Raw genomic sequence first — 6,076 nt, 5'->3', positions numbered from 1 at the left:
TCTATTTTATGTCTACCCTCAACAATAGTACATTCATGTGAGTTCAACAGCTACATTTAATCAAGACATGACCAAACCCCAGGTCTCCATATTTTCTAGTCATCATAAGCAACTGCATCGGGGTTGGGGCTATAGCATAGCCGGTTAAGCTGTCGCCTGCAGCACCAGCATCAATATGGGCAATGGTTCAAGTCCCAGCTGCTCTACTTCTGATCCAGCTTCCTGCTAATGCACCTGGGAAGGCAGCAGAGATGGTCCAAGTGCTTGGACACCTGCACCCACGTGGGAGACCCAGATGAAGTTCCTGGCTCCTGACTTGGGTCTGGCCCAGCCCTGGACATTGCGACCATTTGGGAAGTGAACCATTGAATGGAAGACTTCTCTCTCTACACCTCTGCCTCTCCCTTTCTGCAATTCATCTTTCAAATAAAGTAAATCTTTAAAAAATAAAGAAATTGTATCAATTCCTGAAGTCAGAGTATACTAAATTTAACATGTTTTCTTAATCTACCGATCAGAAAATTTGTCTTGAAAAAAATGAACCAATAATGTGGTAACACAATCTTCTCTATGAAATTATTTGAATATTATAAGACTTCTCGGGGCTGGATCCATGGCGCACTAGGGTAATCCTCCGCCTGCGGTGCCAGCATCCCATATGGGCACTGGTTCTAGTCCCGGTTGCTTCTCTTCCAGTCCAGCTCTCTGCTGTGGCCTGGGAAAGCAGTGGAAGATGGCCCAAGTGCTTGGGCCCCTGCACCCGCATGGGAGACCAGGAAGAGGCACCTGGTTCCTGGCTTTGGATCGGCACAGCTCCATCCATTGCGGCCATTTGGGGAATGAACCAACGGAAGGAAGACCTTTCTCTCTGTCTCTCTCTCACTCTCTATAACTCTACCTGTCAAATAAAAAAAATAAATAAAAAATAAAGTCCATTGAATCATCACAGCTCCAAAATACAACCACAGTAACAGATAGATTAGTATTTGACTGATAAAAGGATATTATAGACTAGTCAACTTGACACATAAAATTAACCATCACAATCATATAGTACTTCTTTTCAGTCTCTTTCTAGGCATAACAGGAGCACACATATGAAAGCTATGATAATACATAACAGAAAGAAAAGCCTTTAGGAGGAGAATTCTTATATCAAATTAAAGAATCATTTCAGTACTTAAAAGCTAATATTTTTTTAATTTCATTCATATGTTGTTATGACAGGAAATGCCCAAATCTACACATTATCAGGGATGTGTTTAATTTTGGCAATTTGATTATGTTACTTGGGTTCATAAATAACTCTTGGGACAAACTGGAATTTATACACAACTGATGGCCTTCAAAGCACTTCAAGTTCTTTGTTTTCCAAGATTCATTCTTAGAGTTCTCTGAAGCACATGGAATATTCTACCCAACCACTTCCCTGACCTAGTTATATGACTACCAAAATAATGGAACATACAAACTATAATATCCAAATATGTTCACAGCAAGGCACTCTTTCTACTTCTTCTGATTCCCATCTCCCTTTTTGAGAACTACCTCTTTTAAGATGAGATGTACTTCCACTAATATTATTTTATTTCTTTTATACTTATTTCTTTTCTGAAAATTTGTTTTGGTGTCTTAGGAGCCAATAAATACTTCCTAATGGAAAAAGAGAAACTATATTCTGACTACCTCAAAATCATAGTACCTTTCAGTAGAAGGATGTCTATTACTCATACAAGTAGAGGTTTTAGGTAGGTTGCCTGAGTGGTCTTGCTGGTCTTGTTTACATGGCATTTATGGCCACAACACTAAATGAGCTCACTAAGGAAGTAAATATAGACACAGAAAATAAGAAGTGAGGAAGTTGAGCCCTAAGGTTTTATAGCATTAGGAGGCAGAGACATGAAGAGAAACTACCAGATATGATTGAGAATAATTAGCCAATGAAGTTGGAGGAAAGCATCCCAAAAACAAAGGGGAAAAGTAATTAAGGAAGGGTGTGTCAAATGCAAGTGATCCCTGTGTTAAACGATGTGATCAGGCCAAATGAATGGGCATTGACCATTGAATTTGGTAATGATCACTAGTGATGGCTCATACAAGAGGGGTTTCCCCGGAACAGTGGAAATGAAATCCTGATTGGAAAAGATTCCTGAGAGAACAGGCAGAGAGGAAATGAATGCAGTGAGTAAATTACTTCAAGTTCTGCTGTTAAGGAAAGCCAAGAAATGGAGTCTTTGCTGAAGGAGAAAGTATGAAGGGAATGTACATTTGCTTATTTGCTTTTTTTTTTTTTTTTGAAACCTAGGAGAATAAACAGAAAGAGAAATTTTGATGACAAAATGATGATGCAGAAAGAAAAGAAGATGTGACATATATTTTTAGGCAGGCAGGAAGAGACAGAATCTAGTTCCCAAGTGAAGGACTTAAATTGGATAAGAGCAGGGATAACATATTCATAATAGCAGTAATGAAGGCACAATCCAGGGACAGATTATTATAAACAGTAGTCACTATTCTCAAGGAAGTTTACATGAAGCAGGTATTGGTTGAACCACTAGGACCAGAAGTACTAGAGATAGACAGTGGTAATAGAGAACATTCCAAATAAAAAAATAATCCTTTTGTCATGGCAAGATAGCAGAAACTTGCTTCTCTCTTTTCCACCCAGTGTTTACAAGTATAAACAATGGAAGTAATATGAGGCAACCAAAGGCATACTCAGAAAGGTAGAAAATGGAAGTCCCAGGGCTAGAGAAATAGCATTAGTGGCAGGGCATCCCACAGTTAACCAATCTACTGAAGAAGGTATACTCTTTCCTGCTTTCCAACCTAGCAATAGAAGGTGGTACTGTAGGCTCGGCTCCTTTCTCACCTGGATGGTAAAAGACTTCTATTAACAAAAACACACAAAGCCTGCAGTCACCAAACCTAGCATTGGAAATGGGAGCCCTAGTAATAGAGTGCCAGGGGAAGTGCTTTTCACACACATACACACACACACACACACACACACACACTTCCTTACCTAGAAACATTGTAATTTACAGGGTGATGGAGTGGGGTTAATGATGCTCATGGAGGGTATCCCTTTAATCCTATTCCAAAAGCCTCTGTCCACACAGCTTAGACTCCTCCCAACTCAGTAAGAGGCACAGGGGTAAGTGGGGATGGCACAAAGTGGATTACCACTACACCGGCACCTACCACGGAAGCCTGTTCTTCTAGATTGGAATAAAACTCATGTCCCTTTCCTAGAGCCTCTGGGCATGCTGCCCAGGAGAAGCTCCTTCTGCTCTCTCAAGTGTCACTAGCAAGAGACATGGGAAGTCCCAGAATAAATTAAGCAGACCAAAATAGTATCACAAAGGTTCTGAAAATTAAATTCTCACAGAAGCACTGCCCACAAATGTAGTCCAGGAATTGGATGATAAATCTAAATAGAGTGAAATAAATAAATAGAGCTAAAATGAAAGACTTAAGATTCCCTACAAATGACTAAAACACAATAAAGAGGAGGCACTGAAGTATAACAATCATTTTCAGGTACAGCAAGAACTTAAATACAGAAAACGGATGTCACAAGAAAGGAAATGTACAGATAATAATTATAAGACACAGAGCCAGCATTTTTTCTGATATTATTCTAAGAACTTAATATAGATTAACTCTTGTGTTTAAAAATTCTATCAGTTGAGTACTGTTCTTACTGTCTTTTTTTCAGATGTGCAGACTGAGACATGTGGAGATTAGTTAACCTGAGCTAACCACCCAGCAATTAAGTGCTGGTGTCAGGATTTGCAAACCAGCAGTCATGTTCTTCACATTCACTTCATACCACCACCCTGCATTTTATGATGAGCTATCAAATAGGTTAAAGGTGCTTGTGAAGGGACACGGCTACAGTTTTAAGAAATCTAAATGTGAGTGATCTTCAACATTTTTTCATGTGTCTGTTGGCCATTTGGATTTCCTCTTTTGAAAACTGTCTATTGAGGTCCTTGGCCCATCTCTTAAGTGGGTTGTTTGTTTTGATCTTGTGGAGTTTCTTGATTTCTTTGTAGATTCTGGTTATCAACCCTTTATCAGTTGCATAGTTTGCAAATATATTTTCCCAAACTGTCGGTTGCCTCTTCACTTTCCTGACTGTTTCTTTTGCAGTACAGAAACTTCTCAATTTGATGCAATCCCAAATGTTGATTTTGGCTTTGACTGCCTGTGCTTCTGGGGTGTTTTCCAAGAAGTCATTGCCGGTACCTATATCTTGCAGGGTTTTTCCAATGCTCTCTAATAATTTGATGGTGTCAGGTCGTAGATTTAAGTCTTTAATCCATGTTGAGTGGATTTTTGTGTAAGGTGTAAGGTAGGGGTCTTGCTTCATGATTCTGCACGTGGAAATCCAATTTTCCCAGCACCATTTATTGAATAGACTGTCCTTAATCCAGGGATTGGTTTTGGATCCTTGATCAAATATGAGTTGGCTGTAGATGTTTGGGTTGATTTCTGGTGTTTCAATTCTGTTCCATTGGTCTATCCATCTGTTTCTGTACCAGTACCATGCTGTTTTGATTACAACTGCCCTGTAGTATGTCCTGAAATCTGGTATTGTGATGCCTCCCGCTTTGTTTTTGTTGTACAAGATTGCTTTAGCTATTCGAGGTCTCCTGTGTCTCCATATGAATTTCAGCACCATTTTTTCCAGATCTGAGAAGAAGGTCTTTGGTATCTTGATTGGTATTGCATTGAATTTATAAATTGCTTTTGGGAGAATGGACATTTTGATGATATTGATTCTTCCAATCCATGAGCATGGAAGATTTTTCCATTTCTTGGTATCCTCTTCTATTTCTTTCTTTAAGGTTTTGTAATTTTCATCGTAGAGATCTTTAACATCCTTGGTTAAGTTTATTCCAAGGTATTTGATTGTTTTTGTAGCTATTGTGAATGGGATTGATCTTAGAAGTTCTTCCTCAGCCATGGCATTGCCTGTGTATACAAAGGCTGTTGATTTTTGTGCATTGATTTTATACCCTGCTACCTTGCCAAAATCTTCTATGAGTTCCAATAGTCTCTTAGTAGAGTTCTTTGGGTCCCCTAAATAAAGAATCATGTCATCTGCAAAGAGGGATAGTTTGAGTTCTTCCTTCCCAATTTGTATCCCTTTAATTTCTTTTTCTTGCCTAATAGCTCTGGCTAGAACCTCCAGAACTATATTGAATAGCAGTGGTGAGAGTGGACATCCCTGTCTGGTACCAGATCTCAGTGGAAATGCTTCCAACTTTTCCCCATTCAATAGGCTGTTGGCAGTGGGTTTTTCATAGATTGCTTTGATTGTGTTGAGGAATGTTCCTTCCAAACCCAGTTTGCTTAGAGTTTTCATCATGAACGGGTGTTGTATTTTATCAAATGCTTTCTCGGCATCTATTGAGATAATCATATGGTTTTTCTTCTGCAGTCTGTTAATGTGGTGTATCACATTGATTGTCTTGCGCACATTAAACCATCCCTGCATACCAGGGATAAATCCCACTTGGTCTGGGTGGATGATCTTTCTGATGTGTTGTTGCATTCTATTGGCGAGAATTTTATTGAGGATTTTTGCATCTATGTTCATCAGGGATATTGGTCTGTAATTCTTTCAGTGCTGCATCTTTTTCCGGCTTAGGAATTAAGGTGATGCTGGCTTCATAGAAAGAATTTAGGAGGATTCCCTCTTTTTCGATTGTTCTTAATAGTTTGAGAAGAATTGGAATCAGTTCTTCTTTAAATGTCTGGTAGAATTCAGCAGTGAATCCATCTGGTCCTGGGCTTTTCTTTGTTGGGAGGCCCTTTATTACTGTTTCAATTTCTGTCTCAGTTATGGGTCTGTTTAGGTTTTCTATGTCTTCCTGGTTCAATTTAGGTAGGTTGCATGTGTCCAGGAATCTATCCATTTCTGATAGGTTTCCTAAATGCCCATCAACGGTAGACTGGATAAAGAAATTATGGGATATGTATTCTTTAGAATACTATACTGCAATAAGAAACAATGAAATCCAGTCATTTGCAACAAAATGGAGGAATCTGGAACACATCATGC

This window comes from Oryctolagus cuniculus, chromosome 12, assembly GCF_964237555.1.
Source record: "Oryctolagus cuniculus chromosome 12, mOryCun1.1, whole genome shotgun sequence".
NCBI lineage: Eukaryota > Metazoa > Chordata > Mammalia > Lagomorpha > Leporidae > Oryctolagus > Oryctolagus cuniculus.
This window is presented reverse-complemented; position numbering follows the sequence as displayed.